Source organism: Euphorbia lathyris, chromosome 5 (genome assembly GCF_963576675.1).
Source record: "Euphorbia lathyris chromosome 5, ddEupLath1.1, whole genome shotgun sequence".
In the NCBI taxonomy this organism is placed as follows: domain Eukaryota; kingdom Viridiplantae; phylum Streptophyta; class Magnoliopsida; order Malpighiales; family Euphorbiaceae; genus Euphorbia; species Euphorbia lathyris.
Window position 1 is genome coordinate 13,632,262 of NC_088914.1, and position 26,689 is coordinate 13,658,950.

Here is a 26,689-nt window from a genome sequence, read left to right on the forward strand (position 1 = left end):
CGTCATCCTCATCTTCTTTTTCTTTTCTCTATTTCTGATAAATTTATCAGTTTTCTCTGAACCGTTTCTCCACCGTTTCTTTGATTTACGGAGATTCGACCGTCCGAATCACTCGAAATTGGAACCATAGTATCCTTATGCATAGATCTAAGTCCTAACCGAAGGATTTTTGAGTTTCGGCAGTGTTTGGAGGGAAACGTCTTAGACGGAATTTAGAGGAGAATTGAACGGGTGTGTTTTCTTCAATTAGTAGCCAAGATAAGTAACTATCAACTATATTTTGAGTTTTATATATATATATATATATATATATATATATATATATATATAATCAAATAATTTTCAGAAAGTGATATTTTAAGGTTATGCAGGAATTTTGTAAAATTGAGGTTTTCTCGATCTTGCTTTTATTATGAAATTATGGTTCAAATGAAGCTATTGACTATGCTTCTATGTGAATTTCAGATTTGACTTGATTAAGTTGATTTAAGGCTTGATTTGGTTGATTTACATATATACATATATGTTTTTGGTTTCAATATATGTCTATATTGAACAAAATGAATTTGATGATTTCTTACGAATTGTTTTTGGATTGAGAAATCTGTTGCGATTATTGTTGTTATTATTTTGGATTGAAGTCCAAATATGATTTTTATGATACAAGAGGGCTAATTGAAGCCAAATGATTTATGGTTATGAAATAGTTTGGAATTTGATTGTGAAAGGAAATTTGAGTACGTTATGATTTTATGATTTTATATCCATCGAGAGTTATCCGGATCGGTGGTTTTATATTTGAAGACCATGTTCAGTGAGGGACATGGCCTATGTACACAGTCTGAAGACCTATTGGGTATGGCAGCGAAGTGTTGGATAAGACCATATGGGATAGGCAATGTTAAGAGACATCTCGATTATATATGTGGTTATGGATTGATACTTAAGGGGAGAAACTCGAGGATGGATACAATGTTTTAAGTTCATTTGGATTATGTTTTCAGTTATGATTGATTTTGATATAAGGTTTTACGTTTGATTGATTACGAGTTGGTTTGATAAAATATTTATTTGATTCCAAGTTGGTTTGATAAAACATTCATTTGATTATGAATTGGTTTGATGAAACGTTTATTTGTTTTGATTCGTTTTGACAAGATGCTTTATATATATAAAGTTATATGAACTTAAGTTCTGAGTATATTTTATAAGGTTTTGATTAAATCCCTTTATAAATGTATATATGTAGCTATGTTAAGTAAAATTGGTTTTTATAGCTGATAGTTTCTTACTGAGATTTTTGTCTCACCTTTTTAAATGTTTTAATGTTTTTAGGTGAGAAAGTACAAGGTATAGAGAAGGTTGATTGGAAGTTGTTACTTATTGTTAGAATTATTATTAGAACCTTAGTATTACAATTGTAATGTAATGGAGTTGGTAAATATGTTGAGGTTCTTGAATGACTAATGTAGTAAGGATATTGATTTATTTAGAATATATATCTAAGATGAATACTTGAGAAGTTTGAAATTTATGATATTTGGATAATTTGGAGACTTGTTAAGCCCAAAATATACCTAAAATATCATTAACATTTACATCATTTTTATTACGAATTTGTGTTATTTATATCTGTTTAGATTACTTTTACTTTCGAATATCTTTCTTTCTTGCAAGGTACTTGAATATTTGGTAAAATCCAAATAGGAACGAAAAAGGATCTAAAACAGAAGAAAAACCCTACAAAAGGAGTCAAAGATGACGTAAATCGAAAGCGCCAAGTCGAGGACACGAACGAAAGCAAGAAGTAAGAAAACCTGCCGGGCCGCGACAGTGGATCCTAGACCCGCGGCCGCGACACGCGCGGTACAACCAATTCTCCCCTTCGTCCATCGCTCAGCTCAGTGCTACGTCATTCACGGCCGCGGATTACTATCCTCGGTAAGTGCAGAAATTCACCAAGAGCATTTAACACATGCTGAAAATCCAAGAAACGCGTTCGTTCAAGTGGATAAAGACGTCCTTTCACAACGGACACGACTCTTAACCAACGGATACATCACTTCAAACACAACCCTTCAACATCTATAAATAAAGAGTTGATGTTGAGAAAAAGTGTAATGAAATGCTATAATATAGATATAGAAATCAGAGCGTAGAACTTATGTCGAAGTTCTAAGTAAAAACATTTCGAGAGTTAGAAATTAGATTCTGTACAAAACAAGATGAGGTACACATATTGTTTATAGTTTAATTACAACTCAGTAGCGTTTAGACATTGTTCCAGTTTTAGTTTGCATCATGGTAGTGGCCGACCGAATCCCTATTACGAAGTTACAGCGAGAAGATTGAGTAAAGTGTTCGCCCCCGAGCCTGACAACCTCCTAAGGAAACCCAAGGAAGCGGAACCGATCAAGCCATTCACTTGCACGCCCTCGAAGAACTCGATGCTCCTTATTCTCTGTAAACTTGTATCAATTTATATTTCATCTAATAAAGTCCGTTCTATTCGACAAATCGTTATGCAGCACTTATGGTAACCAATCCAATATAAGTGAGGCTGGTGTTTTCATTAATATGCACTTGAATTCAAAATCATTACAAGGAAACTTTGTTGAACACTTAGGCAAATTATCATCTCGAAAGAGTGTTAATTTGAGTAAGGGCAACTATCCCGAAAGGGTTTTGTCGCGTTCAAAGCCAATTAATTAGAGGTTCCGTCATTTATTTCATCATCATAATAATACAAAGTTTAAGTTGTTTTCTTTGCTTAATGCAAATGAACAGATTCATTCCTTTTTCTAATAAGTTCTAAATGTTCCTGTTTTGTAAAATTCATCCTTAAAATCAGAAGATCTTTCTAACAATCGATTTATTCTAAATATATAATCTTATTCCAGCATTTTCAAATACTCAAAGTTTTCAAACTCAATCAAATAAATTTCCTAAATTCAATTAATCCAATTTTCACTTTTTATTTACACTTTATAAATCTAACAAGTTCGAAATTAAAGATTCAAAAATAAGTTTTTCGTTAAAAAACGTATCTCTGTGGGATCGATATTTTTATTACTACAAGCGAAACCGTGCACTTGCGGAAATCGCTCAACAAGTTTTTGGCGCCGTTGCCGGGGATACGCCAAAATTTTTGACAAAATTTTTATTTTTCGCATTTTATTTTCGAATCTAGGTTTATACATTATTTCTATACAACTTTTATATTTTATTTATTTTCAGTTTTATAATATATTTGCTTTCAATTTTGTTTTGAAGGTAGTTTGGCTCGTGTTACAATTTCAAGTTGATGCGCAGTTCACGAAATTCGGGCACGCCACCAGATCCTTTTGATCCAGAAATTGAAAGAACACTTAAGAAAAATAAGAAAAACAACAAAAACAAAGACAAAACACCCTTAAAAACTAAAGTAGTCCAGCTAGAAATTATGGCCGATCCATCGACACTTATGGATTACGCTAGGCCAGGAATGGCCGGTGTAACTAATAGTGTAGTTAGACCCCGTATAAACGCAAATCAATTTGAAATTAAGCCTGCTTTGCTTAATATGTTGCAAAACAACGTAACGTTTTACGGATTGCCTAACGAAAACCCTAATGCACATTTGACAAATTTCTTAGAAATTTGTGACACTTTTAAAATTACTGATGTAACAGCAGAAGCAATCAAACTTCGCCTCTTTCCTTTCACTTTGAAGGATAAGGCAAAAATTTGGTTAACTTCTATACCTGCTGCAACATTTGAAACTTGGGACTAATTAGCCCAAGCATTTTTACAAAAATATTTTCCCTTAGAAAAAACCGCAAGAGTCATCAAAGAGTTGACATCTTTCACACAAAATGATAATGAAACTCTTTATGAAGCTTGGGAACGTTTTAAAGAACTTCAACGTTTATGCCCACACCACCAATTGCCAGATGCACTTTTAATGCAGACATTCTATAATGGATTAAATCCTACGACTAGAGGTTCATTAGATGCTATGTCTGGAGGGTTATTTATGAAGAAAACGTCCGCCCAAGCAAGAGAACTTTTGGAGGAAATGGCAATCAACAGCAGTATGTGGCCCGCAGAGCGTGGACATATACCAACGGCGAAACCATCATCCTCATGTACATCATCGGTTAAAGGTATAATGAATCTTGATCCTGTAGCAATGTTACAAGCCCAATTTTCTGCCTTATCGCACAAAATTGATAAATTTATGGCACCATGCGATCCTAATGATCCGATCCAGAGAGACATTGACTACGAAGGTATGAATGAGATAGAACAGGTAAATTTTGTCCAAGGACAAAACCAAACTACTAATCCTTATTCTAATACTTATAATCCTGGATGGAGAAATCATCCTAACTTTAACTGGAAAGATGGTAATAATAATAATAATGCAAATGCTAATCAATATCGTATAAATAATTATCAAAATCAAACAAGAGATACGATTAGCACTTTATCTTCAAAAATCGACAAATTTATAGATGCTATGAATTGAAAGGTAAGTAATCAAGACGATGGTTTTAAACGGATCGAAAATAAATTCGATCAGCTTATCAAAAACCAATCATCTAGCATCCATAATTTGGAGGTTCAAATTGGACAACTTGCTAAATCAATTCCATCCCGCAAAGAGGGAAGTCTTCCCAGCCAAACGGAAGAAAATCTGAAAGAGCATGTTAAGGCTATCACTCTTCATTCGGGGAAAAACTACTTAGGTCCGGAAATGCCCGGAAATTCAACTTTACCTGGAAATGATTTACCAAAATCCAAAGAAGATACATTAAAATAAAAAGATACACCAATTGACTCTAATCCGAAACCCTTTGTACCAAAGCCACCTTTTCCACACAGGGTCCGAAATAAGGACCATGATAAACAACTGTTATCATTTTTGGACAAACTTAAAAATTTACATATAAATTTAACATTCATGGATGCGATTACGCAAATTCCTAACTATGGAAAATTCTTGAAAGATTTAATTTCAAAAAAGATTAGTTGGGAAGGAATTTCATCCATTTCTCTTTCTGAAGAATGTAGTTCGATAGTATCAAGCAAATTACCTACTAAACTCAAAGATCCCGGATGCTTTACCATTTCGTGTACATTGGGAAATATGGAATTCCCAAGTTGTCTTTGTGATTTAGGAGCTAGTATAAACTTGATGCCATTGTCTATTTTTGAAAAATTAGGTTTAGAAGAAGACATCAAGCGTACCAATATGGTTTTGCAATTAGCGGATCAATCCACTAAAAGACCATATGGTATAATTGAAGACGTTTTGGTAAAAGTTGACAAATTTATTTTTCCTACTGATTTTGTTATCTTAGATTTTGCTTATGATGCTAATTGTCCGCTAATCTTTGGTAGACCATTCATGAACACGGGACGTGCTCTAGTTGATGTGTCGGAAGGAAAAGTAGTTTTACGAATAGGTGACGATAAGATCGAGTTCGATATGAATCAAGCGATGAAATATCCTATGGAGGATTTCGCTTGTATGAAGCTTGATTTAATTGAAGAATGTGTTAATGACATTGTTCAAAGAGAAGAAATAATAGAACCTGTAATGGGCGAAGAATTAGAAGATAAGGACCCAGAGCCTTTGATTCGAGAAGATGGACCAGTTCCGCCTTCAGTAATAGTTCCACCTAAATTAGAACTTAAAGAACTACCAAACCATCTGAGATACACTTTCCTAGGCGGAAGTGATACTCTACCTATAATCATCTCTAACAAATTAACAGAAAATCAAGAAGAAAAATTGAAAGAAGTTGTTAGAAATAGAATAGGAAGTATGGGATGGCAGATTTCAGATTTAAAAGGGATTAATCCTAGTATTGTAATGCATAGGATTCACTTAGAAGAAGATAAGCCACCTAAAGCGGATAGACAAAGACGTTTAAATCCGAACATGAAAGAAGTAGTAAAAAATGAGATTACTAAACTTTTAGACAATGGAATCATTTATCCTATTTCGGATAGTGAATGGGTTAGTCCAATCCATTATGTACCCAAAAAGGGAGGTATAACTGTAGTAAGGAATGATGAAGGTGAATTAATACCTACGCGAACCACCACCGGTTGGAGGGTTTGTATAGATTATAGGAACCTAAATAAGGCAACTAGGAAAGATCATTTTGCTTTACCTTTCATCGATCAAATGATCGAAAGGATAGCCGGTCATGCATTTTATTGTTTTCTCGATGGTTATTCCGGATTCTTTCAAATATATATTTACCCGGATGACCAAGATAAAACAACCTTCACATGTCCTTATGGAACATTTGCATATAGAAGAATGCCTTTTGGTTTGTGTAATGCACCAGCAACTTTTCAACGTTGCATGACTGCAATTTTTAATGATTTCATCGAAGATATCATGGAAGTATTTATGGATGATTTTTCAGTTTATGGAGATTCTTTTGAAGCATGTTTAAAAAACTTAGATAGAGTTCTTTCTAGATGCGAAGAAACGAATTTGGTATTAAATTGGGAAAAATGTCATTTCATGGTCGACGAAGGAATTGTTTTAGGTCATAAAATATCTGAAAAGGGATTAGAAGTGGATAGAGCAAAAACTTCAGTAATAGAAAAATTACCCCCACCAACCACTGTCAAGGGAGTAAGATCTTTTCTAGGACATGCAGGTTTTTACAGAAGATTTATAAAAAACTTTTCTGTGATTTTCAAACCACTTACTAATTTACTTATGAAGGATTCAACCTTCGACTTTAATGAAGATTGTATTAAAGCTTTTGAAACATTGAAAACAGCCTTAGTCAGTGCGCCCATAATTGCTAAACCCGATTGGGATTTGCCTTTTGAAATCATGTGTGATGCAAGTGACCTAGCAGTAGGATGTGTTTTAGGTCAAAGAAAGGATAAAAAATTACATGTTATTTATTATGCAAGTCATACATTGTCCGGTGCACAGTTAAATTACACAACAACAGAAAAAGAGATGTTAGCCGTAGTATTTGCATGTGATAAGTTTAGGTCATATTTATTAGGATCTAAAGTTATTATTTATACAAATCATGCAGCTTTACGTTATCTGTTTGCTAAGAAAGATGCAAAACCGCGTCTGATTAGATGGGTTTTGTTGTTACAAGAATTTGATATAGAAATTAAAGACAAAAAAGGGGTAGAAAACCTTGTCGCCGATCATCTATCAAGACTAGAAGATGAAAACGGTCCTATAGGTGAAACTGTCGGTATACGAGATGATTTCCCCGATGAACATCTCTATCATGTAGAAAGTATCATGTCACCATGGTATGCAGATTTTGCTAATTATCTTGCAACCGATATCATTCCGGAAGGATTATCTCCACAACAGAGGAAGAAATTTTTCTTCGATATTAAACAATATTATTGGGAAGATCCCTTTCTATTTAAATCATGTGGTGACAGGATAATTAGGAGATGTGTTGGAGAAAATGAATATGAATCTATAATAACAGAATGTCATTCCAGCTCGTATGGAGGACATAATGGAGTTAATAAAACGATAGCTAAAATATTGGAATGTGGTTTCTATTGGCCGACAATGTTTAAGGACGTTGGTTCATTTATTACTCGTTGTGATAAATGCCAAAGAACGGGTAACTTAGGAAGGAAAGATGAGATGCCCCTCACAAACGTGTTGGAAGTCGAAATCTTCGACATGTGGGGAATTGATTTCATGGGACCTTTTCCACCTTCCAATGGCAAAACTTACATATTAGTAACCGTTGATTATGTTTCAAAGTGGGTTGAAGCAATTGCAACCCCTACGAATGATTCTAAAGTAGTTATTACTTTTCTTGACGATATATTTTGTAGATTCGGTTGTCCTAGGTACGTTGTTAGTGATGGCGGTACCCATTTCATAAATCGGAATTTCGATATGCTTATGAAAAAATATGGAGTACGCCACCGCGTGTCAACGCCATACCATCCTCAGTCGAATGGTCAGGCGGAGATCTCAAATAGAGAACTCAAATGGATTCTAGAGAAAACTGTTTCGTCATCAAGAAAAGATTGGTCACAAAAACTCAATAATGCGCTATGGGCATACCGTACTGCATTTAAATCACCAATAGGAATGACTCCGTACCGTTTGGTGTATGGAAAAGCATGTCATTTACCAGTTGAATTAGAACATAAAGCCTATTGGGCTATTAGAAAACTTAATTTTGATTTACAACAAGCAGGAAAGAAACGTTTGCTCGATTTAAATGAGTTAGATGAGTTACGTCATCTAGCGTATGAAAATGCGAGGATTTATAAAGAAAAAGTGAAAAAATGGCACGATGCCAAGATTAAAGTCAAACACTTTAATGTTGGAGATAGGGTGCTGTTATTCAATTCACGGCTTCGTATATTTCCGGGAAAACTTAAGTCTAGATGGGACGGACCGTATTTAGTCGTCAAAACGTTCGACTATGGTTCACTAGTACAGAAATGCTTACTTGTGTCGCACTTTTTCAAGTTGTTGTGTCGCACTTTTGTGCGACACAACAGGGACGCGACACAAGAACTTTGCATCGCTCTTGAGAGCAACACAAGCTACTCATCTATTGTGTCGCACTTGTCATGTGTGCGATACAATAGAGCGATAACTCTTGTGACGCGCTTCTAGAGTGTGCGACACAAACTCCCCAATTAATGTGGTACACTTTGTATCGCTCCTTCGTTACGCACGACGCAAAATATTGATATTTTTTTTAAAAAAAATGTACAAAATTTTCCAGCACCTAGCATAAAATTTTATAATCAAAATTAATTTTATTCTACATGATATTATAGAACGTACACATAAAATTACAAGTACCATACATATTCAAAATATAATTACAACTTAATTTGTTCAAGAAACAGTTGCATATATAACAACTAATTCAAAGTATAATCCCTTGGTCAGCAATTTCTTTCCTGAAGACGTGAGACTTTATGGCCTTGATGCTTTTAGAGGAGCTTCTCGACCCAGATTGAAAACTAGACCGAGACTTGGCAGAACCACCAAACCGACCCCCACCAAGATCACCCCCAAAAAAATTGGAAAACATGTCATTCAGGCCAAAACCGAACCTGAACCACCAAAGGAAAATGAAAATGATTTGGAATCTTCCTAGGCCCCCATATTTTTCCATGCATCTGGTTTGAAGCTTAACTGAGTTTGTCCCTGTCCACCGCTTGTGAAATAACTATAGCCACTCTGATCACCAGGAGAGCCAACACCAAACCCAGGGTTGCCTTTCTCATCTCCATATAGGTCGTAATTCTTCCTCTTCTCTTCGTCTGATAGAATCTCATATGCTGATGAGACGGAAAAAAAGAAGTAAATACCTTAACTAGAAAATTGCATTTTGTTCAGAAAAGAAACAACAAACCAATTTCTTATTGATATAATAATTGAATTATGAACAAACACAGCCACCTTAGTTAATTATGGAATCTGCTCACTGCACCAAAAAACCTAACTTACCTCGAGAAGTAGATCTCTTTTCCTCAACACCAACCCAGCATCCATTAATCATGGTGGGAGAAGCCTAAAATACAATGAAAAAACGCCTAAATTGAAGACCTTATGAACATAATTCAATAGGGAAAAGAAATAGTGTAAGGTAAACTGGAAAAGCAAACATAGAACACAATTATGGAATTAAGGGAATGACAATAATACTGTTAAAGTTGGCATTTTGAACAAAAGCCTAAAGTATCCATGTGTGTCATTTAAACAACATCAACACAAGAAAACAAAGGGAATGATAATAATAAAAGAAAAAGGTTCAGATTTCTGTACCTTCTAAGCTGTCAATTGAACAGAAGGGTAGTCCTTTCGAATCTTACCCTTGACTAAGCCAAATGGTCATCCTGCAGTAACAAGCAAAAGCTTTTAGACAAGATATGAAATCACATCGTCATCTTTTTGCCTTTAACATCATGTTATTTGCTCAGCATTTTGTAGAATGGCTGATCTTCAAATATGCTAAATTAGTCGATGTTTTGATGACTTAAGACACAATATGGACAAAGACATCCTAATAGTGATCACTATCCGATTCAACAATTGTAACCAAGTTATTCAATAATTTGAAGCATGAAAATATTCAGATTTTCAAGATCAGACACATACATACCACTCAAAAACAATAAAATCATACCATAGAGGTTGAAGGTGCTCCTCATATCACACATCTTTTTATTTTTGCCGAATTCAAAGCAAATGAAGCAAGATGCCAATCAGAACACAAACTCTAGAGACCGTTGACATATGCTAGCAAAATTAATCATGCAATTTGTGATTCAAAAATTGGGGTTTTGACCTTGTGGATCATATTTAGTAGCAAAAGAGACCGCATAAGAATTTAGGAACTACATTATTCTAAATTATTCTATTGATACATGTACAAAACTATACCTAGTATGAAGGGTTGTTTAATAACACAAAATGACAAAATACAGCTCAAAACCCTTAGTTGGATAGATAACAAATCTAAGAACTCGGAAAACTGTACAAAGCAAGGTCAACGCTTACTTAACGAACAAACACAGCCACCTTAGTTAATTATGGAATCTGCTCACTGCACCAAAAAACCTAACTTACCTCGAGAAGTAGATCTCTTTTACTCAACACCAACCCAGCATCCATTAATCATGATGGGAAAAGCCTAAAATACAATGAAAAAACGCCTCAATCGAAGACCTTATGAACATAATTCAATAGGGAAAAGAAATAGTGCAAGGTAAACTGCAAAAGCAAACATAGAACACAATTAGTTTTAGCCAAACTATAATAACTTTCCAAATTATTCTATATAGCTAATCATTAAATTCCTTGTTTATTTAAGTTTATGACTTGTAGAAGTTCCAGAAGCATAAGGCAGGAAAAGATCATCTCTACAACTTTCTTTGGTGGATCATTACGGAAGCCAATTGACAACAAATGGCAAACACCATGACAAATAAGTTCTATCTCTGAAATCGTGCAAATGAGAAGAAGAAGCTTTTAGAAGTGCTTGGTCCCTCAGAAGCACCTAAGAACTTTTCAACAGTCAATTCACACAAACTGTGTTTATATAACGGTAGTTGGAATCACATAGCGAATGTTCTCAGCGTCATCAGATCTGTACACCTAAAGAAGTGTCTCGTGAAAAGATAATAAGGAAACAGAAAATCAATGCCTGAGAATCGAAAAGGCATACAGTTTCATAAGATTCCATCCCAATCCATAAGCCATTTAACAGCAATTTCAACAATGGTCCCGAAAAAATCCCCAAATTCACCAAGCAAGCCAAGAGCAACCATAGAGGAATCGAAGTTATTAGAAGAGGCAGTGGAATTTTTACAGGTAAAAGAACAGAAACCATTAACAGAAGAACAAAAACCATTAACAGAAATCGTTAACAGAAGAATAGAAATCATTAACAGAAGAACAGAAACCATAAACAAGAACAGAAATCATTAATAAAAGAGAAATTTCCACAAATCTGTGAAGCTATGCAGTAGGAGGCGTTGAAGTTGTCCGATCGGAGGCTTTGAGGTGGCACAAGCCTTGCCACGGTGGAACAAATGTCAGGCGGCCGACCGTATGGGGAAGAAAGGAGGTGGCGGCAGTTCGATGGGGAATAAGAAAACAAAGAAAGAAATCGTGATTTTTAGGTCTGATTTTTAGGGTTCATTTTTTTCTGGCTTTGAGGTGGCGGCAGTTTTATTTAACCTTTTTCTTTTTTTCATTAAGTTTTTTAGACAGAAAAAATATGTTTTATGGTTTACATTTTTTTTAATTTATATCATTTTAATAAATTGTATAAATCTGTAACAAAATTGTTAATCTATCAATATTTTATTTTAAATTTATTTTTTATATTTAAAAAATTATAATTAATATTAATATTATACCAATTATTAATTAATAGTTTTATATTAATTAAATTATTTTTTATTTTTAATTAATTTATATGAGATAAGTTTTTAAGTTTATATATATATACATGCTATTTGATTTTCATCCTTTTTTTTAATTCTTTAGTATTTTAATAAATATAAATAAAAAGTAATTATATTCAATAGTAGTTCGTATTAGTTGTGTCGCACTTTTAAAAATGAGCGACACAAAGATAACACACTCATTGTGTCGCTTTGTTAAGGGCGCGTCACAAGATTGCACTTGTGTCACACTGTAAGACATGTGATACAAGAAGTAACTCATTTGTGACGCACACTCTTAAAGCATGACACAAGTGATGACACAGGATAGTTAGTTGTGTCGCGTTTACAGAACGCGCGACACTAGTTACTTTGTTGTGTCGCTTTATCTTCAAGTGCGACACAAGAGGTGTGACACAAGTGAGCATTTCTGTACTAGTAGTTCTTTGGAACTTGAGGAAACTAATGGTAAGCGTTTCAAAGTTAACGGTAATCGATGTAAAATCTATTACGAAAATATTTCCGAAATAGGAACTAGTTTCGTAACAAGATTTCCTTACATTTAAATCATTTCATTTTTCTTTTATTATTTTTATTTTTATTTTATTTTTATTTTGTTTTGTTTTAGATTATATCATTTTATTAGAATTTTAGATATATAAAAAATATATTCAAGTCATGATTTTAATTAATTTTTAGGAATTTCATAAAAATTAGAAAATTCAGTGATTCTCAGTTGAGAATTTCAGATTCTCAGTTGAGAATTCACATATATGAAATTCTTAATGAGGTAGAAATATTTCTGGACTTATAGAGAATTTCAAATTCTCAGTTGAGAATTTAGGCATGGCTAGAAGTCAGGAAAATTTCTGGACTTGTAGAGGATTTCAGATTCTCAGTTGAGAATTCTGATTGAAAATTGAAGGAAAAATTTCTGAACTTACCGAGGATGAGGATTCTCGGTAGAGGATCAGGAGTTTAGAGTTTTGACAACTGATTTTCGCAGGAAAATCAGCGTGTTGCGACCGCGGGTCAGCATCCACGACCGCGACACGGGGGAAATTTTTGCCCAGATTGAACCTTTTCTCAGCAGTTGTAACTATTCAGAATGAAACACTAAGTTTTTCTCATTTCTAAAAGGTTTGTTTCATGCCTTTTCACTTCGAAACAACACCTCTTTTCGTCCTATGATCTTATATATAGGTACTAGAGGTCCAGTTTTCTGTCACTTTCTTTTTCATCTCTATCAGAACTGTCTCTGATTTTCTTACCATTCATAAAATCCAAACACTAAGTTCAGAACTTTTCTTCCTTACTCTTTCCAAAAATCATGGCTTCCTCAAACACTTCATCTAAGAAAGTTATTACTTCACGCAATAAACATGTGGATATATCAGAGCGTTATGGATGTAACTTTCCTATCTTCAATCACGATGAGGGAAGGCGCTTCCTGAAACTTCGATACACTTTCTTTGTTGGAATGCTGTACATGGACGACTTTCTTAATGATCAATTAGGAATTAAGGAAGATATGAGTCGTTACATGGAGAGACTAGGATGGACCAGATTTGTCGATATGAAGTTTCCTATAATTGGAGACTGGGTGTTAGAGTTTTTCTGCACTGTGCGTTTTGTTAACAAGCGTCGTGTGCGTCTCAGTTTTCGTCGGCATGGCAAAACTTTCACTTTTGGATATCCTGAATTGCATGCTTGGTTTGGTTTTCCTTTGAAGGATACTACCAAACGCCATCATGGAAGAGATATGACGTCCACTGATATTTGGCGAATGCTCACCGGTATCTGGCCTTTCCACCCAAAACTTGCCTATAATAAGTCTTTCTATTCCAACTCTATACTATATTTGCATAAGTTTCTGAGTCACAGCCTGTTCGGTCGCACGTTCAGTAGTGTCGTCCAAGAATCTGATCTTTATGTCCTTGGCGATATATTTCAAGGCAACGTGGTTGATTCTTCAAAAATTCTGATGGAGGGTCTTGTTGCCGCATCTAGATCCAAGGCTAAGAAGGTTGGGTTTGGGAATATTATATGTGGAATAATTCTAGGGACCAAGGGAAGTATTTCTGTTCCTTGGAGTGATGCTGAATCTTTCCCGATGATAGACTATGAATTTTTAGAATTTGAAGGTCTAGTCAAGCGAGTTTTTCGATCCGGACCAAATTTTCTTTCTGCACCCGAACGACAAGCCTTCGTGCAGTTGAAAATTGATCGATTTAGGGCTAAGAAAATCCCGATTAAAAGGGACGAATTTTTAGCATAGTTTGTGTTTTATATTGTTTGTAAATATATGTACATCAATGTTAATAAATAAATTTTCTTTTTGCACTATATTTCGATTTTGGTTATATGGTTGCATTTTAATTTCATGAATTTAGACCATTGAATCAATTAAATGCAAACTTAATCTATTTATGACTAATTAAATGTTAATAATTGCATTTCAAGTTCCTTAAATAAGATTCATTTAACTTAACTTATTGAATGCACATAAATGTTTCAATTAATTTTAGTTCCAAACCTTTCATATTCATAATTTTAACATTCATTAATTAATGCAATTTTTATTTTCATTTTCCATTAATAAGGATAAACCTTTGGTTTTCCTTATCATTTAATGATTTTCATTTATGTTTTAAGTACAGATTACATTTTTAAAGAGTTCAGGATAGGATTTATCAAGAAAATGCACGAAATGAAGTAAAAAAAAAAGCTGAATTTGGGAAGCTACGAGGTGATCCGCGACCGCGGATGCGCTTCCACGGTAACATCAGAAAAAATCCAGAAAATTTCAGACACAAGATTCGCTGCCCAGCGCGATTCGCGGCCGCGAATGTTGGATTCTCGGTAACTTCAGATTTTTCTTCTCAAATTTCAGAGGATATGTTGGTTGAAAAACGCGATCCGCGACCGCGGATATACATCCACGACCGCGACACGCGTACTTCAGGCACTCTAGGTCCGGTTTTAGACCTATTTTTCCATTCTTCCTACACCTTTTCCTTTTCTATTTAACCTATACCTATTCTTCTTCCTATTCATCCTCTATTTACACCTTTTCCTATTCAACCTCTAACTATATTAATTACTCTTCCTATTTCAACTATACATATTCCAATTCCTATTTCTACTCTAACTATTTACCTTGTTATTCAAACCCTATATATACCTATTACCTACACACACCTTACATCACCTCCAATTTTAACCAATCCCCTACTCTTACCTCTTCCCAATACTTCACTTTTACTCTTCCCAATTTCATCATTACCCTTTTCAATCACCTAAACCTTTCAATTCAAGTCTACATACAACCTCTACTTCATCTTTAACCTCAAGCTTTTCTCTCTTTTCATCTTTTTCATCTTTTTCTCTACAACCCTAACATTCATAACACATAAACACCACAACCATGCCTAGAGCAAAGCGTGTTGGACACAAGCCAGCTATAACTGAGGCTAATCGCCTTAGGGTTAGTTGCGGGGCTTATTTCGACATTCATTCTGAAGAAGAAGTTGGACGTTTCAAGCACTTTTCACACGCTAATCGTAAGTTCGTGGATATGCAGTTTCTTAACTTTGATTCGGTAAGAAAGTTGAACTTCTCTACACAAATTACTGCTTTTATTGAAACTTTGGGATGGGAAACTTTTGCTTCTATGCGTTTTCCACAAATTCAAGAGTATGTGGTTGAGTTTTTGGTTACTTTAACAATGAACAAGAAGAGGACTGAAATTTCTTTTCGGAATAAGGGTATTACCTATACCGTTGATTATGAGGCTATGGGTAACATGTTTGGTTTCCCTACTAGTGACTTTTATGATAAGCCTCGGGATTTTGATAATAACTCTTTTTGGCAAACTCTGTCTGACCAAACTTCTTTTGATTCTAAGAACACTTCGAGCAAGTTAATTAAGGATAATTGTGTGTTCTTCTTTCACAAGTATTTGAGTTTTTCACTTTTTGGTCGTGTTGAGAGTTCGAAGATTCAAGTCCGGGATTTGTTTGTTTGGGATTGTTTGTTCAAGGGTTTGCGGGTGGATAGCATTGGAATGCTTTTTGATAATTTGTATCGTGCTTCGAGGGCTCATACCACTCAAGTCCCTCTCGGTAATTTGATCACCGCTATTGTTTTGGGAGCAAGGGATGAATTGGCTACTTTTGATATGTCTACCTACCATGGATATGTTCCGGTTTTGGACATTGCGGCTCTTGAGCGGGCTCATTTATTGGTTTCTGCGGCTCCTCCTGTTTTTATTTCGTATGCTACCTGTATTGCACATCTTCGTGGCACTATGGGTGGAGGTGCTTCTAGTTCTCATAATGTAGGTACCGATGAAGAAGGAGCGGAGGAAGGTGGAGAAGCTGCCCCACAAGCCCAAGCAACCCAAGACACTGATCCGGTGGATTTAAGGCGGATTTTGAACCAAATCAACGCAAATAATCGTCAAATGAATTTGAGAATTGATGATTTGGTGGAGAACAATATGGTGATGAATGACAACCTCAATACTTTGAGGCGTGCGCATCGTTCGACTCGGCATCGGATGCTTTCATTTTTCCGCCGTCGAAATGTGGAAACTTCACCAACACCTCCGGATTCCCCGCCACATGCTTAGATTTTATCTTTTATTTTTATCTTATCTTATTTCAATTTCAGTTTCGTACATTTTTATATTTATTATGTTTCGTACAATTTCCAATTTCACTTTAATTTTATGATGAATGTTTTTGCTATATCTTTCGTTTATTTCCATTTGTTTTATCTTTAGTGTTTTATCTCCATTTTTGCCCCCATGAGGACATGATCCAATTTAATTGTGGGAGGAGATATTTACATATATCATTTTATGCAAACAAATGAATGAATGAATGTATGCATCACTTGTTTTTTTTAAACTATAAAAGCAACATATATATTGCAACACTTTTTAACTACATTGCAACAAATGACAAAAACTTAACATTTTTTTTATGAAATATCATTTTTTACATTTATCAAATTAATCATAAGTTATACATCTTTTATGATTATTTTTAGGTTATCATTATCGATAGAAATAAATATTTCTATACGGGTAATATTTTTCAAAATATTTTTCACAAATCTTCGACACGATTTTAAGTAAAATTGTCTCGCGTGAATGTATTTAAGTAAAAATTCTTTATTTTTAATCTCTATTTCATATCATGAAATTCATGATACAATAAATCTTATTTTAAATTTTCAATTAGGTTTATAGGCATTAAATTGAACTAACAATTTTTAGCTCGGTTTTGATTTTGTCTTACAATAACACCAATTGAAGTTTTTAAGGAAACTATAGCCACAATACATGTTGAATTTTAAGTCAATATAGGATGAATGTGCTAATTTTCTTTTTCCCAATTCATATTAATTAATCAATAAATCATATTCTTAACTTTTGGCCACGATTGAGACCAACCTTATCACAATCGAGGTATGAAAGGGAAGAAATTAATAAGTAAAGCGTACTTTTGGCCACGGTTGCGACCACCCTTATCACGATCGAGGTATGAAAGGAACGTTTAAATTAGAAAAATTAAGCGTGTTTAAAGTTTAAAGTAACGATTGCGTCCACCCATGGCATGGTCGGTACCTCTTAAGCAAACACAAAACAAATGCATATAAAGTTACGATCGAGACCACCCTTATCACGGGCGTAACTAAGCAAATAAATTAAACTTAATACTCATATATAATAATTCAAGTTTGGGAAAGGAAATTTGGTGCTTTGAAATGCCTTGAGATGGAAAACTCAATAACATGCGTGCTTACATCGTCCCGAATACTTCAATTTAAAAATTGAAATACAAGACGAATGATATATCGTATTTATACTAAGTTAGTTTGATATTTTGCGTATAAATTTGCCATACGAAGTTAGTCTTTTCGGCTTAACTAATTTAAAAGGTAAACACAAAGATATATGTTTTATTTTTATAAAGAGATTAGTTAAGGAATAAATTCAGTGAAATTTTGCTCGGGACTAGCAAAAGACTAAGTGTGGAGATTTGTTAAGCCCAAAATATACCTAAAATATCATTAACATTTACATCATTTTTATTACGAATTTGTGTTATTTATATCTGTTTAGATTACTTTTACTTTCGAATATCTTTCTTTCTTGCAAGGTACTTGAATATTTGGTAAAATCCAAATAGGAACGAAAAAGGATCTAAAACAGAAGAAAAACCCTACAAAAGGAGTCAAAGACGACGTAAATCGAAAGCGCCAAGTCGAGGACACGAACGAAAGCAAGAAGTAAGAAAACCTGCCGGGCCGCGACAGTGGATCCCAGACCCGCGGCCGCGACACGCGCGGTACAACCAATTCTCCCCTTCGTCCATCGCTCAGCTTAGTGCTACGTCATTCACGGCCGCGGATTACTATCCTCGGTAAGTGCAGAAATTCACCAAGAGCATTTAACACATGCTGAAAATCTAAGAAACGCGTTCGTTCAAGTGGATAAAGACGTCCTTTCACAACGGACACGACTCTTAACCAACGGATACATCACTTCAAACACAACCCTTCAACATCTATAAATAAAGAGTTGATGTTGAGAAAAAGTGTAATGAAATGCTATAATATAGATATAGAAATCAGAGCGTAGAACTTATGTCGAAGTTCTAAGTAAAAACATTTCGAGAGTTAGAAATTAGATTCTGTACAAAACAAGATGAGGTACACATATTGTTTATAGTTTAATTACAACTCAGTAGCGTTTAGACATTGTTCCAGTTTTAGTTTGCATCATGGTAGTGGCCGACCGAATCCCTATTACGAAGTTACAGCGAGAAGATTGAGTAAAGTGTTCGCCCCCGAGCCTGACAACCTCCTAAGGAAACCCAAGGAAGCGGAACCGATCAAGCCCTTCACTTGCACGCCCTCGAAGAACTCGATGCTCCTTATTCTCTGTAAACTTGTATCAATTTATATTTCATCTAATAAAGTCCGTTCTATTCGACAAATCGTTATGCAGCACTTATGGTAACCAATCCAATATAAGTGAGGCTGGTGTTTTCATTAATATGCACTTGAATTCAAAATCATTACAAGGAAACTTTGTTGAACACTTAGGCAAATTATCATCTCGAAAGAGTGTTAATTTGAGTAAGGGCAACTATCCCGAAAGGGTTTTGTCGCGTTCAAAGCCAATTAATTAGAGGTTCCGTCATTTATTTCATCATCATAATAATACAAAGTTTAAGTTGTTTTCTTTGCTTAATGCAAATGAACAGATTCATTCCTTTTTCTAATAAGTTCTAAATGTTCCTATTTTGTAAAATTCATCCTTAAAATCAGAAGATCTTTCTAACAATCGATTTATTCTAAATATATAATCTTATTCCAGCATTTTCAAATACTCAAAGTTTTCAAATTCAATCAAATAAATTTCCTAAATTCAATTAATCCAATTTTCACTTTTTATTTACATTTTATAAATCTAACAAGTTCGAAATTAAAGATTCAAAAATAAGTTTTTCGTTAAAAAACGTATCTCTGTGGGATCGATATTTTTATTACTACAAGCGAAACCGTGCACTTGCGGAAATCGCTCAACAAGACTCCTAAGTATTGATTGTGATCTTTCTATTTCACACCCGATGCTAATTGAGGTCGTCTAGGGTCGGGTGTAACATGTTTTTTGTAAACATATTTAGCATTGGAGCTACTAAAGCTCCGGGGGTTGATGGGCTTCCTGCCGGGTTTTACCATAAGCACTGGGAAACTGTAAAAGATGGAATTTATGGTTTCGTCAAAGGGGTTTTTAATGGGTCGGAGGATATTAGGCTAGTAAATAAAACTCTTCTGGTCCTGATTCCTAAAGTGGATAAGTTGTCTTCCTTCTTGCAAATGAGGCCTATTAGTCTGTGTAATGTGCTTTATAAGGTGATTACCAAAATTGTAGCCAATAGACATCGTTGTATCCTTCATGATACTATTAGCCAAAATCAAGGCAGTTTTGTCCCGGGGAGACAGATGATGGACAATATTGTTATCGCTTAGGAGATGGTTCATTCAATGAAGATCAAAAAGGGTAAGCGTGGCATTGTGGCCCTGAAACTGGATCTGGAGAAAGCTTATGATCGGTTAAACTGGAGTTTTCTTCTGGATAGTTTGGAAAAAGTTGGGATCCCGGATACCTGGAGGAGTTTGATTGAGGTTTGTATTTCTTCTTTTGTTTTCCAAGTTTTAATTAATGGGGATTTGTCCGAGGAGTTTACTCCATCCGGGGTATCCATCAAGGGGACCCTATGAGCCCGTTCTTATTTGTTATTGTTATGGAGAGGTTATATCATCTCATCCAAGATGTTGTGAAAATGGGAAGGCTTCATCCGATTACCATTAATAGATTCTGTCCCCCGATCACCCATTTATTCTTTGCTGATGATGTTATGATCTTTGTGGAAGGAAATGAGGAGCAAATTGGTGTGATAATGGATATCCTGACCAACTTTTGTCCTGCTTCAGGCCAAAAGCTTAATATCCAAAAATCTAGAATGTTATGCTCTAAGAATACGGACCCAAGGGTTGGTAAAAAGTTGATTGAGATTTTTGGTATTCCTCTAACCAAGTCTCTTGGTAACTATCTGGGGGTTCCTCTCCATAGTGACAAAGTTTCAAAATCCTCTTTTAAAGAAATCTTCGATAGGACTAATAAGAATTGTGCTAATTGGAAAGCTAAAACCCTTTCCCTTGCAGGCCGCTTACTTTGATCCAGTCTGTGAATGGTGCTGCCTCGAATCATTTAATGCAAGCTCGTAGGCTGCCTGAGCCGCTTCATAATGGCCTTGATAAGATCAATCGTCAGTTCCTATGGGGGGATTCAGAAGAGGGGAAAAAAGTTCATCTGGTTCCCTGGAAAGAGGTGTGCCAATCTAAGAATATGGGTGGGTTAGGGATCAGACAAGCCAAGGATAATAATAAAGTGCTTTTAATGAAGCTTATTTGGAGGATATGGCAGAATCCGGACGCTCTTTGGGTTCGGTTATTGCGCGGGAAGTACAGAAAGGATAAGATTTTTGGGGGCCCAAAAGAGAGAGTTCCTAATTGTTCTTTCTTATGAAAAGGGGTTAACACTGTGTTTTCGAAGTTCTGCTCTGGGATTTGTTGGAATGATACCTGGCTAGATAAGATACCTTTATCAGAAGGGTGTACTTCTCCGTTGCCTCTGGAGATCCGAAACTGGAGTATCGCTGATGTGGTGGATTCAGAGGGAGATTGGGTTTGGTCGAGATTCGAATCTTACCTTAATCTGGAAACGCTCCTAAAAATTCGTGGAGTTAAAGTTTGTAATAAAGAGGAGGATGGGGATAGTCACTGTTGGTCCTTTATAAACAATGGTACTTATTCCTGCAAATCTGCATTTGAAGCTTTCAGTCTTAACTTGGATACCCCTCCTTCAATCTCTTGGAAGAATATTTGGGCCTTAAAAGTTCCTTATCGCATTAGGAGCTTCCTATGGCTTAGCGCAAAGAATAGGTTGCTTACTAATGTGGAAAGGAAGAGACGCCATTTAGTTGAGGCTGATACTTGTTGTAGGTGCAAAGTTCAGGCAGAAACCATCTGTCATGTTCTTAGGGATTGTACGAAGAGTAAGAATGTGTGGAAGAAAGTGATTTTGAGCCAGTTGCTACCTAACTTCTTTGCCCACTCTGAAAACGATTGGTTGTTAAATGGTATTAATGGTTTGTTATTACCTCAGATGGAGCATGGTGTTATCCTCTTTGCCGTTGTCTGTCACCAGCTTTGGCAGTGGAGGAATTCTGAGGTGTTTGGAGAAAAAGCTATAGTGATTCCTAATCTACCTGATTATTTCTCCAAGAAAATTAACACTATTATCAATAGCTTCAAATGGGATTATTTAGCCAATACTAGCCAGAGATCTGTTGAGCATCTTTTGGGTTAGAGTAGACCGGGGAAAGGGATTGTAAAATTAAATACTGATGGCGCATATCTTGTGGACGATAGAATTGCGGCTGGAGGGGTTCTGAGAGATGTAGAGGGCAATTGGGTGTCTGGATTTACTCAGAATCTGGGGATGAGCTCGTGGATTCTAAAAAGGTTGCTCGTGGATTCTGACAACCTTGAAGCAGTTAATATGATTGCTAACAAAAAGGCTATGTGCTTGAGTAGCCAAAACCTTGTTAAAGATATCAGAAGATTGTGTTCTTCATTCGATACTATCTCTTTTTGTCATGTGTACAGGGAGCAGAATAGGGTGGCTGATCGCCTTGCTGCGGAGGGCCATGAAAGGATGCCAGGAATTTCAACCTTCTCTTCTCATTCGAACTTTCTTTGTTCGATTCTGTCTGATGATCGGGTGGGGGTTAGCTTCCCTAGGCTAATCCCGGGTTAGGTGTTGGTTTTTGTTGTTTTTTCTTTCCCTTTCCTACCAAATACATATATATATATATATATATATATATATATATATATATATTGTGTAATTTAATAATTATTACTTTATATTTTCATTGGGCCCTTAAGGATTTAAATATTTTTTATTACTTAATACATTTAGCGAGGTTATTACTTTAGTCCATTGGCCCAAGTCGGGACCGAAAGAATTTATTATATAATCGAGGTTATTACTTTATCAAATATTCATTTATCGAGGTTTAACTGTAATTTGAATTAATTTTATTTCATATCAAATTAACCTATATAAACTTAATTATGTATAATCAATTAGTTAATTATTTATGTGAAATTCTAGACCACAAAATATAATTCTTAAAATATAAACATTAAATCCTAAATTATAAGAACTAAACTCTAAATATGTGATGTATCATCAAATTATAAATATATGACGTGTCATCAAACCATTGTTATCATCATCCATACATCGAACGTATACCAAAATTTCTCTTTTAGTGATGATACTACTAGAAAAAACGGAAATTTTTTCTTTTGCTTTATTGTTACATCCATCCACCTGGCTAGTAATTTGGTGGCATGTAACACAAACCAATAAAAAAATTAACATCGACAACTAATTAATTAAATATTTTTTTAGGAAATTATTTAGATTAAATTCTAGACCCCAAAATATAAATATTAAACATTGGGCTTCAAAATCTCTCTGCAACCGGTGTCATCAGCATAGTCAGTGATCGCAAACCAAATAGACTAAGCCATATGAAGAGTACCTGGCTGGTGCTTGCACGTCTTTCCATTCCAGAGTCAATCGTAAAATATAACCCAAAAACTCTAAAATATTTCATGTATCATCAAATCAATGGCTCGACATACAACATCATATATGCATGTGACTTATACTAAAATTTATGGTTTTAATGATGATGAAAATACTACTGAAAAAATTTCCTTGTTTTAAGATGTTATCTATGCATCAGGCTAATAATTTGATGACAGATACCACATCGAACAATTAAAAAAATTAACATGTGAAATTAATAAATTAGTTGATATTATCCGAATAATATCAGGATCCCTGTGTCCTCATCTTGAATCAACTATGATGTTCGAAATAAGGAAGACCATAAGATTAAACTACACATGATTCATGAATAAACATCTCTCAAGAAACATTGATCAATGAGATATTCCGTGAATCCTCTTTGAATCAAAATCCTTCACTAAGATTAAGGAGTCCCAATCCAGGTATATTTCTAACTACCTAAAATACATCCATTATCCAACATAACGTAACATAACATACCTTAGCATAACATAACGTACCTTAGCATAACATAACATAAGGTAAGTTAAGGTAACATATAATGTAACCTAACATACGTAATGTAAGCTAACGTAATGTGGCGTGACATAACGTAACATCATGTTAACGTAACATAACTTAGCATAACCTAACTTACCTTAGCATAAAAAATTAAGGTAATATAATGTAACGTAACATAACAAACGTAATGTAATGTAACGAATGTAACGTAACATGTGACATAACGTAACATAACATGACTTACATAACGTAACATAACGTGACTTAACGTAATGTAATGTAATATAACGTAACGTAACATAATGTTATGTTACGTTATGTTACGTTACGTTATGTTACATTACATTACGTTAAGTCACGTTATGTTATGTTATGTAAGTCATGTTATGTTACAAACATAACGTAACGTAATGTAACGAATATAATGTAACGTGTACATAACATAACATAACATGACTTGCATAACGTAACATAACGTGACTTAACATAATGTAATGCAACATAACGTAGCGTAATATAACGTAACATAACATTATGTTATGTTACGTTACGTTACATTACGATACGTTACGTTACGTTACGTTATAGTATGTTACATTAGTTTACGTTATGTAACGTTACCTTCTGTTTTGTTATACTAATGTACGTTACGTTATGCTAAGTTAGGTTATGTTATATTATGTTACGTTAGTTTAGTTAAGTTACTTTACGTTTTGTTATGCTAATGTACATTACATAATATGCTAAGTTACGTTATGTTACGTTACATTATATTACATTACGTTACATCACGTCATGTCACATTAACATGATGTGACGTAATGTGATATGACATAACATAATGTCATGTCACGTAACGTAATGCAGTGTTACATAACATAACATAACATAACGTGACATGACATTATATGATGTAACATAATGTCACATCACATAACCTAATGTAATATCATGTCATGTAATGTACCATAACGTAACATAATATAATATAATGTAACGTAATGTAACCTAACTTAACGAAACTTAATGTAATTTAGCATAACATAACTTAACATAACTTAATTTAATGTAATCTAACATAATGTAACTTAGCATAATGTAACTTAATGTAACGTAAGGTGACAAAACGTAATGTAACATAATGTAACATAATGCCATGTAACGTAACGTAACGTTACATAACATAACGTCATATGACGTAATGTAACGTGATATAATGTAACGTAACATAATATAATGTGATATGACATAACGTAACATGATATAATGTGACATTACGTTATGATACGTTAGGTTACATTATGTTACGTTATATTATATTACATTATGTTAAGTTACACTAAGTCATAATAAGTAACATAACATAACGTAATGTAACGTGACATAACATAATGTAACATAATATGACGTAACATAACGTCACATCATGTAATGTAACATAACGTGACGTAACGTAACGTAACGTGACGTGACGTGACGTGACGTGACGTGACGTAATGTAACTTGACGTAATATAACGTAACATAACGCAACATAATGTAACATAACCTGATGTGACATAACATAACATGGCGTAATGTAAGGGAGCGTAATATGATGTAACATAACATAACATAACATAATACAATACAATGTAACGCACTACACCATAGATGGCCAATTGCAACGACAAGAACATGTTGCATCAGGAGCGTAAGAGTGTTACAATGTGCCACAAAAATAGGCTAAGGCAACACTTTCGACCATTCCAAAAGCGTTGGTATACTCACCATTGCCTTAGCTATCAAAGGCAACAGTTACTATCTCTAATGCAATGTAAGGAGAAGCGTTGCTGTTTTAACAGCAGAGGCAACAAAATATCTCAGAATAAAAAAAGGCAATGTTCTTTGAACGTTTAAAGCAAAATTTTTAAGATAACAAAGGTATTGCCTTAGTTATGTTGTGGCAACATTTATAAGTAAATGCAACACTTATTTTAACATAAAACAACACAGTTTTGTGTTCAAAAGCAACGATGTGTAAGAGTAAATGCAATATTTTGTAACCCAAAGCAACACTTTATATTTTACAAACGCAATGTTATTTTAGACCAAATGCAATAGTATTTTTCCAATAGCAACGTTTCTCTATTAGCACAAGCAACAGTTTTTTAAAGTAAAGGCAACACTATAACTTATAGCAATACTTTTTGTTTTATTCTGCAACTCTTGGAAATCCATCTCGGGGCGCCTAGTAGCCCTCCTTCACTGACAGACTCCTAATAGCGCGAGGATAGTTGAGCCGCACCGCGTAGTGCATAGGGCGGTTCCTAAGCCGAGCCGGGCTAAGAAAGCTGGTACCTAAGAGGTAGGAGGGCACTAATTCGATTCGTATTTAATACGTAATTAGCCCCAGAACTAGGGATTTCAAGCTATAAGCAAGCCGGATAGGTTTCGAAGAAAGCAAGAAAGAGGAACTAAAAGTCTCTTCACGATATTTTTATCATAATGCAACATTTCTTTATTCAAGAGCAACATTTTACAGTTGTAAAATGCAACGATTGTTGATGTAAATGCAACATATTTTATTCTTTAAAGCAACTATTTACAATATGTAATGCAACACTTGATTAGAGATTGGGCAACGATCATTCAAATAGATAACAACATAACATTCGTTTACAAAAATGTAAACTGTCAATCAAAGGTACCTAACATTACAATTCAAAACTAAAATAAGTATCTAATAACCATAAACATAAATAAATCATTTTTCCTTCATCAACATGCATCCGAAGGAAAAGAGTCAGTGGCATTAGGAGAAGCAACAACCCCATCTAAATTTAGATTCAATGTTGTGTTCATTTGCGCCAACCTTTGTATAATAGTGGCAACTTGAGCTTCCATGGTCTTTTTCATTTCATCTCTAACTTCACTCTTTAGTTCATTCCTTATCTCCTCTCTAACTTCATTCCTCATTTCATCTCTAACTTCATTCTTCATTTAATCTCTAACTACGGCTTTGATT

The 26,689-nt window shown here is 34.6% G+C and overlaps 1 long non-coding RNA gene and 1 other non-coding gene across 2 annotated transcripts; both read right to left on the reverse strand.

Annotated features, from left to right (window-relative positions):
* Positions 1-3,820: 3,820 nt before the first annotated feature.
* On the reverse strand, positions 3,821-3,927 carry LOC136231507 (small nucleolar RNA R71). The gene has a single exon (XR_010689883.1). It is a non-coding gene; the product is annotated as a small nucleolar RNA R71 (small nucleolar RNA).
* A 4,830-nt stretch (positions 3,928-8,757) lies between these two features.
* Positions 8,758-11,708, reverse strand: LOC136230308 (uncharacterized). Its single transcript, XR_010689342.1, has 4 exons — positions 10,610-11,708; positions 9,806-9,876; positions 9,488-9,551; positions 8,758-9,318 (listed from the first exon to the last, which is right to left on the reverse strand). It is a non-coding gene; the product is annotated as an uncharacterized lncRNA (long non-coding RNA).
* Positions 11,709-26,689: the final 14,981 nt, after the last annotated feature.